This window comes from Mytilus galloprovincialis, chromosome 13 (genome assembly GCF_965363235.1).
Source record: "Mytilus galloprovincialis chromosome 13, xbMytGall1.hap1.1, whole genome shotgun sequence".
Lineage (NCBI taxonomy): Eukaryota > Metazoa > Mollusca > Bivalvia > Mytilida > Mytilidae > Mytilus > Mytilus galloprovincialis.
This window is the reverse complement of record NC_134850.1, coordinates 69,469,940-69,479,667: the sequence shown is the minus strand read 5'-3', so window position 1 is coordinate 69,479,667 and position 9,728 is coordinate 69,469,940. Positions and strand designations below refer to the sequence as shown.

The window sequence follows — 9,728 nt, the reverse complement described above, 5'->3', positions numbered from 1 at the left end:
CAAGAAGCACATGCGTTTTAGTTCCTAAATCATGATTTATCATAGTTAATTGTGATTTTATCTTTTATATAAATTAAACATGTGTATTCATATATCTCTATCATATCATTTCATTTTAAAACAAAAAACAAACAAAAATAGAAAAAAGTTAAGATCATAAGCATAATAAGTATGTGTCACTTTTACAATATAATAACTAAATATTTCAATGTCTAGTTCTTATATAAATATAAATTTAAATATTAAAATATCCTTTTCTTAATTTTATTATAAAGCGTCACTGTGCTGTAAAATTTACTTCTTTTAATGAGTAAAAATAATTTCCAAACTTAATGTCAATAACGGTGTTTTATCTAAAATAAATGTCTGATCATGTAACACATATAAAAAATGTGGCGCGGCTTTACATATTTGTAAGCGCTCAACTGTTTCCTTAACGAGAGGCATACCGGCGATATTCGGAAAAAAAAAGAAAAACAAGAAAAACAACCATAAAAACCATAGCAGTTGAAGGAAGCTAGTTTAAAGCCCAATTTCAAGTAATAAATAAACAATGTTCTTTGAAATTAGAATGTCATTATTAAATCTTATTAACCATCTTGGAAATGTTTATTTTGTCTTTATTATAATTGATACTTTTCATTTTAATAGACAGATCTTCTCGTGAACAAGAGTGCCTAGAAAGTGTAGGATTCATCTATGATACAAGTGCAGATGTTTGTTACTACATTCGTCCAGAAGTTGTCGTAAATTTCACTAACATAACTGCCTTCTGCAAATGTAAGGGAAGCGAACTCATCAAGATAGATTCCCCTGAGAAGCAATTATTCATTCAAGAAATTCTACGTAAGCTGTTATACATTTTTTTTTAAATTTGATATATGTATATAGACTTGTATATAATCAAATTGAAAATAACAAATTGACCCATTATTATATATTATTTATTATTATTATTATTATTATTATTATTATTATTATTATTATTATTATTATTATTATTATTATTATTATTATTATTTGCTATCAAGTCATATATATGTTACAGGGAATTTGTGAAATCAGGGATTCTGTAAATTCACTGAAATTTCAGGGAATTTGTAAAATCACTGAACTAATTAGTGGTTTTATAAAATCCCTGATTTTGACTAGTGATTTTACAAAATCCCTGAAATAATTAAGATCTTTTTTACAGATTCACTGATTAAATTCAGGGAATTACTAAAATAAATTTATTCATTTTTATTAAGAATTTCTGTGCAAAAGCCTATACCAGTAACACTCAATAAGTTTGAGGTTAATCTAGCCTTTATTTTAATATTGAGTGAGCTGTTTTCATGCACTATACAACTGACATCCTGTAGAATAATGGCCCATGCACAGATGTCTTTAAATCAAGAATAAACATACACACAAAAAGTTACTTCAAATAATTGAGGTAAATTTAAAATGCAACATATGAAACCTGTGGGAAAATATGATATCACTACCTTGTTTGAAAGAAAGTTGTATATGTAGGTATAAGAAATTGGGTGGGTAAGGGTATGTGATCCAGTGGCAAATATTACATTCATATCAGAGCAAGATCATCCTATTGCTGCATGAAATTTGATATATAAAAAGCAAATAAGTGTTGTATTATTAATTTGATGCCTACAAAATAACATTGATATTAAAATAATAATAATTATAAAGACAACAGAAAATATAGGTAAGAAAAATTTGTTTTGTATACTTGCATGTTTATGAATAAGTTCTAACCAAGCAAAAATAAAAAAAAAATTTACTTACTTTGGTCATATATCAGATACATATATTCTATCATAAAGTGATATAACTTTGAATAAGTTTTTAAACTTTCTAGTTCAACTTTTTAATGTAGGAATGGAGTTCTTCATTACGGAGATTTGATCAAATCGTTTAATAACGCTATTCATCAGAGGATGATGTTTTAAAAATATAATGTATGTCTTGAAGACATGTACAGCATAGTTCAGAAAGTTCACATATCAATGTATATATCCCAAAGAATATGAGGCATTAAGTTAAAAGTTATACTTTACCCAATCTTATAAAAATAAGTTATCACTTGCTCCTCGATTTTTTATATGTCGCCGTGTGTTTAAAAAATCGAGGAGCAAGTGATGAGAACTTATTTTAATAAGATTGTACTTCACCACAACTAATATATTACACCATTGTTATACCAACATCCAAACATCTACAAGACACTGTACGCTGCCATAATCATATCATATTCGAACTCTTATTCAGGTAGGAACTCTGTAATAAGACCATATAGTATCACATGAATCAAAATATAAAGAGTATTAAAAAGTAATAAAAACATTAATCTACTAAATCTATTTTACAATCAGCAAACTGTGGCAAATATATAATTATATATAGAACGGGTGCCATATGTGGAGCAGGATTTGCTTACCATTCCGGAGCACCTTAGATCACCCCGTTTTTTTTGTTTGGGTGCGTGTTGCTCAGTCGTTAGTTTTCAATGTCGTGTCTTGTGTGCTGTTGGTTGTCCTTTGGTCATTTTCTTTTTTGCAATGGAGTTGTCAGTTTATTTTCGATTTATGAGTTTGAACATCCCATTGTATTTTTTGCCTCTCTCTTATATAATCGAATATCTAAATACACAAATCGCTTAGCTGGTTTGGAAGTATAAAAAGGAAAAGGACAACATACTGATCATTTTCAATCTACACAATCTGAATAAATGGGTCTAGGGAAAAGAAAACACAACAAATCATTTTTAACAATGTAAGTTAAAATAATCGGGTATAACATATGAATAAGATTCTTTTATTCAAAATCAAAATGATAATAATTCTTCATAGATTGTATACGTGTGAAGCGAGTGAATAACCTTGAACGGGAAAGTTAAAAGAAAAAAAAATCCGAAAGTCAAGAATGCCTAAAAACTGAAATACTGGAGGAGCTATATGACAAATTAATATTTAAAAATGGTCAACTTTACCTGACATAACTAGTTTCAATTTGAAAATAAGCATCGTAGAAAAAAAAGAAGGTATGTTATTGAAATAACTTAATCACTGACTACTGGGCTGATAATAAAAAAGTCAGAAATATTATTTGAAATCCCTCTGTGTGTCTGTGTGTGTGTGTGTGTGTGTTCCATGTTAACCAAATTTGTTGTGTACGCATAATGTTTTGTTCATCTTCATTTTTCATATCATTGACTAAGTCATCATTGCATTTCTGTTTCTGATGTCCCTTTTTATGTGTTGTTTTTTCAGGTTCTGACACATCTAACTTTGTATGCATACAAGGGAATAACGACAATCTTCAACTCAAATATCAATTCAACAATGGCTCTGAAATGACGTATTTTAACTGGGACATCAAAAACAATCAACCAGAACAGAATGCTACTGACCATTATATAGTTTTACGTAAAGACCAATTTTACAAATGGCATGACGTGAAGAAAGAAAGACCAAACCTTCAATGCATTTTCATTTGTGAAAAGTATTAAAGCGTTAACACAACAAGGTCGGTACGAAAACAGTCATCCGAAACAACTCATGAGAACTGCTTATTATTGTGTCCATAGTCGTTTGAGTACATTAAAAATTTGAAGTTTTGTCATTTCTTTTTTGTGGATGAAAATAGTAATTTACCTTCTAAAATCCGAAGGGTGACTGGGGTATAGAAATATGGTCACTTGGTCTTCTCCCGACCGGCAGTAAAACGCTTGCCGAAGTGGGGCGTCCGTTTGACTGTGCGGGATGTATCAAGTTCGCAGTCACGTCCAGTCAGAAGGGGAACGTTAAATCCGATGCCTCGTGTAAAGAGAGTGCCACGCTCTTTGCACGTTTAGAACCCTTACAACAACTTTTTGAGGGGTCCGTAGGTGGCCTGTTGCAAGGCAAAATTTCTGTCCCTATCCAATATACCCTCATTTTCCAGTGGCAGTTCAAATTTCCCCGACCATCATCCTAGATGGCCTCTATTGTATCAACCTACCTATAGTTTTTATTGTGAACTTGTTCTCGTCCTGAATATGCATGAAATATTTGCCACTGGACGTTAGGCAACCAACAATCTATCAATCAATCTAAAATCCGTGTACAACCTGTTTTTTCTTGATATCGGTTATTGATTTCACAAGATGACACAAACCAGACTGTCATGACTTCAAATCTTGAAGTTTACTTGTCATGTAAGATATTTGATATGATGCATATGAAAAATTCAAAAACAATATTAAGAATGTTTTTGCATTTTTCCGATTCACGCCATCTTGCTAAGGTAAAATTTACATTATGTATAACTTTTGGTACTTGTTTTTACCTTTACTAATTATAGTGCAATTGTCACTACCTAGTGGCACTCTTATATCAGAAAATTAAGATTTGTTTCGTTCTTGAATACTCTTCCTGAATATAGATTTTATAATACTTAACTCAGTTTGGGATGTATTAATTTTTCAGATTAAGCTGATATCTTATAGCATTCTTTATTCATACTGAAAACATCGTGGTAAGTATGTAAATGTGTGCCTCTTTTTCTTTTTTTTTTAAAGGATAGGTATATATGGATCTCATTTACAGTTTGTTCCTATGGTGTGCTGTTACACCAATGTCCCAGGTGATTGAAAGGTTGAGCGATAACAAATATGTTTTACCCTGCAATATTCTATAAGTGCCTGTTCCAAATTATGGGCCTGCCATACAGTGATTTGCATTACTTGCTGTCTGCAGTTGGCTTTCATTATTGTTTTGTCATAATTTAGACAGTTGTATTTTACGTTTGTATGGATTGACATGTTGGCATGCCGGGGTAGTTTAAATCTGAATATATGGAAATGGGTTAATCATTGTTGAAGGTCATTTGAAACCTTCAGTTGCTTAGATCCTCTCTGTTTTGGACGTTTTTGAATAGTTATCTCATTTCCAATCATACCATACCTCCTAATTTCATAAAAAACACATCGTAACTTTATTTTAATAGAGATGTACCGTAGTTTTACTTTTCGTTTTTTGTGCATTTAAAATTTTCTTTAGAAAATATTGTAAACATTAAAACATTAAAAAAATTTGAAATAAATGTTCCTTTCTGATGTTAATTATTTCATACATATTGTATTGGAACATTTCTTGTGTGAATAAGACAAAGCATATTGATATGAATTGATGTTATATGTTTGCGTATATTTTAATGCGATTTCTTTCTGGAAGTAAAAAGAAAATTAAGAGTCTGCGTTCTAGTAATAAGGCTATACTGTGTATTGTTATGAATACAAAAGGATGTTTAAAGCAAATGTATGTTTGACGGAAGATAATATCATTGATCTCTTTGTCTCAATCTTTGCAAGTTTAAAGACCTGATATGATATGAGACCCGTCCGTACAAAAACACTAAGCAAACATTTTGATTTCCTAGTTTATACACGCCAACTGTTCTTACAGTTGTAAGAAGTTTAAATCTAATTTGTTTTGTTAACTGCTGAATGAAATAACAATTTATAATTGTCGCGTGTGTTTTGATATACCCTCATCAGGAATGCTCAAACCTAACCATTTGGAACTAAGATATGTGCAAATATGTAACAACTTAAGAAGCTATATGCTCAAAATAGACTAGATATCGATAGAGGATTGCCATATTTTTATAAAGGTCAGTTTATCTGAGGGAGGGAGTAGGCACTTCAGTTTTTTTTTTAATATTTTTTCAAATTAATCAAAGGGGACATTAAAAAAAAATGTTAAAAATCATATTAAGTACAAAAACACCGAATACTGAATTGATGATTTACTGTGTCTCTCATATTAATACGAATGTTTGATGCAAATAAGCATTGTATATTTAATCGTGTTTGTAGATAGCTGTAGGAGAGCGTTTGCTTTGCACTGAAACGCCAAAATCAATTGCAGTATTTTTTCATAGTTAAGAATTTTAATTAAAAGATTTGTAATATTTTTTACAGTCTTCACATACTGCCAATAACTTTTATTTTGCTGTTACCATTAAATCTAAAATTCAAACACGGACCCCGTGCCCAATATCCATATTTTTTTGCCTTTTTAATATAGAAAAAACTTGAAGCTTGACAATTTTAGCCATTGTTTGAGATTCTCGACACGTTATGAATATACATTCTAGCAAAAAAATATTATATTATTGTTGTCAAAGGTTACTTACTCCTTGTGGAAAAGATTTAAAAAAAAAAAAACTTGAATCAGATAAGTGTCATTATCCGAATTTGTTATTCAACGTAGGACCAAGATATATTCTATTGTAAATTTTGAAATCCAAATTAGATTCTATTCCTAATGTCTGTAAAAGAAACTTATCATAGATAACAGGTTTAACATTTTGTACGATAGACGCGAGTTTCGTCTACATAAGACTCATGTAAGCCTACACCATCCATACAATAAACTATGTTTCCTTTATACAATGATTTACCGTAGCTTGAATCATTTGTTGCTATTGACTTTTGTATTTTCGTTTTTCTTGATATCAACATTGTTAATAATTCTATCTTCACCGGAAGTTATCCCTATTACATTGTTTTCAATTCTGGCAACATCTATTAAACACGTGACTGCGTTGCTAATCAAAATGTGGAACAATTCATCGTAAAATTATCGAAACAACATTTCGCACTTGTATGAACCTACGGTGTTATGAATCATGATTATTGCATTCCGGTAGTCTGTAAAGACAAATTCTCCATTTGGCATTGTGCAACAACCATTTATATCTGGTATCATTTGGAATGTCTTCATATCATTTAAATGAAGGGACCAATCTTTCCAAAGTAGTTATACATCTCCATAAAGATTCCATCTTGCTGTTCATGGTGTATCTTTAAATGACGAAGCAGGTCGTTGTCAAAAAAAGATTAGCGTTAATCATCACTTCTTGGACATTTTATTCAATTTATTTAATGTCTAGAAATACCTGAATGTCCGCGGCGAATCGTGTTAATGCTTGTAACTCGTTAGACATCTGCTGTAAATTAAATAGCTTTTTCTTTGATTCTTGACAAGATGTTCGTCCGAAAAAGTATATCATCTGCTGTCGTCGATAAGTTTTTCTAGAGCTTTTTCCTAAGTCTATCCAGACACTGATTTACCTCAGAACTAATGTTTGATATTATTATTTTGATATTGTCATTTTGCTTTCTGATATGATAATATTCATGTTGAAAATTACATCTTTGAATCATTTGACAAACTTATAAATAAACAATAATGGTAAAAAACCTAGGCAGTCTGGATTGGAAAGATATTATTTTACTTAAATACTTGTATAATTATTCTATTAGTTGGTATCAGGGGTTCAGGCAGGAGTACGCTCTTTGCAATGCTTTATTTTTACAAAATATTATTTTTTCAATAAACACATTTTCTTTAAGATAATTTTTTAAAGCTACAATATCTACCTGTCCACTTTGCATTTTTGTTCTGTATATATAATATTAAGTTATTAATATTATGATGTTTCTTAATACGTAGTTTTTTTTTATAATGCCCCAAAACAAAACTATGTCTTAGTAAATTGGTAGTTCAATTTGGACTTTAGTATAAATCCATCTATTAAGTTCTTCCCACACGACAAATATTTTCGGACATGTCCAGAATATGTGTTCTATGGTTTCTATTGAGTCCATACAGGAAACATATTTATTGTTTTGTTTAACTTTAATTTTGTAGAGAAATTAATTTGTCCCCAAAATTCTGTGAGTGATCCTGCATTGGAGCCTCTGTAATTTAAAATTTTTAGTTATGTAAAATGGCATTCTATACACTTTATTCCAGATAATATTATGTCTATTCAGGATTGAGGACAACTTTTCCTGTGATATGATAAATGTTGTTTTATATTTTAAAACAGTGTACATGTCTTTTGATCCTTTTGTAGATTTTGAAAATATTGTAATAGTAATTAGTATAATTGGCCCATAAGGCTTAAACATCTGTTTACATTTAAAATCAAGAGTTTTCATATCAGAATTAACTGCTGAAATTACACCCTGGTATATAAAAAAAAGTTGGTATCAATATTATATGTTTTTTGAAATTCCTGCCAATTCATTGAATGTCCATCATTATCAATTAAATCATTAATTAATCAGACCACTTTTTCAGTCCATTTTATTTGTACAGAGGGGCATGATTATTAATCTTAATTTGTTTATTATTCTAAATATTAGATGTGATAAAATCATATTCGTTCGTAACAGCTACTTTAGTTTGGAGTTCAGACCAAGCATTAAAAACCTCCTTTCAAAAGGGATTTTTTACATGTGTTCTTGGACCTACATAGAGCAGTACATTTAATTTCATTTGTTCCGGATAAGCCAGTAACTTATAATAATTATTAGTCTGTTTAATGATTCTTCTTATTCAAGTTAATTTTAATCCTTTTATATATTGTTTAAGTTTAACATGTTGTCCACCCAATTCATATATTTGAGAAATTAATTCTCTTTTAATTTTGTCAGGTTTACCATCCCAAATCAAAAACAATATATTATTAATAAATCAGTTAAGTGACTCTTGGTTACGTTTGGTAATGTTAAAAGTAAGTGATTAAGCTTTGAAATTATAAGACTTTAAATTATAGTATTTTTTCCAATTGGAGATAAATATTTGTTTGACCAACTATTTATTGTTCTCTCTATCTTTTTAAATTTGGTCCATAATTTAGTGTTTCCATTCCTTATAAATAAACCAAATATTTAATACCCAGGAGCGTCAATCTGTTGGAACTCCACTCCAATCTCCACTTTACACACATTGTAAATTGGCTATATTTCTTTTCCCAATCCATACTACCTTTGTTTTTTTCTAAATTCATCTTAAGACCAGACCATTCAGCATATCAGTCTAAAACAAAAAGAGATGCATCTAAGGATTCGTGTGAACCATCTAAAATAAGTGTGGTTTCATCAGCATATTGTGATATCAAAAAGTCAGTAGCAGTACCTTTCAGACCTGGGGTCAATTACATGCCAAAGTAATTAATTACATTTCAATTAAATTGATTTTTAAATGTAATTAATTACATCATAATTACATTGATTTTCAAATGTAATTAATTACATTACAATTACATTGCCAATGTAATTAATTGCATTTCAATTACTTTTATCCAAAGACATACACGTAAGAGCTATATCATTTAGAATAAAATCATGAATATGACAACAGACTAGAATAGAATGAACCTTATGTATACATGTCACTTTTTAACAATGAAAACATTTGAACAAAATTTGTTTAAAAAAAAGTTTGATTTCTACCGTTATTGTTACATTTTTCACCATTAGATTTTCAATGCTGATTATTTGATTGCATTTCTTATTTTTATAGGAAAACAATTTATGAATATTTACATATATATAAAGATCCAGATGAATTTATTCTTTCATTCTTAAGAATTTTTTCTTAAAATTTCAAGTTTCTACTATAAATGTTAATCTATATTTTAAAGATAATCTTATGTACCTCATGTGAAATTTGAAGTAACTTTAAAGCTTTCATTTATTACAGATGAGTGGTGGTAGCATTTTCAAGACTTGTTTTATGACGTGCTAAAATTAGTATTAACTTTAATATTTTCGTTTTTTTCTAAGAAGTATTCTTACAATTTCAACACATAACACAAAAATGTAAGGAGATAAAGGATCTCCTTGTCTTCAACCTCTCTGAACTGTAAAAAATCTGAAAGAAAAT

General features: G+C 29.6%; 1 long non-coding RNA gene across 1 annotated transcript; it reads left to right on the top strand.

Moving 5' to 3' along the window:
- The first annotated feature begins 658 nt into the window (after positions 1 to 658).
- On the top strand, positions 659 to 3,623 carry LOC143056528 (uncharacterized). The gene is made up of 2 exons (XR_012972388.1): positions 659 to 846; positions 3,276 to 3,623. It is a non-coding gene; the product is annotated as an uncharacterized LOC143056528 (long non-coding RNA).
- The last annotated feature ends 6,105 nt before the right edge of the window (positions 3,624 to 9,728 follow it).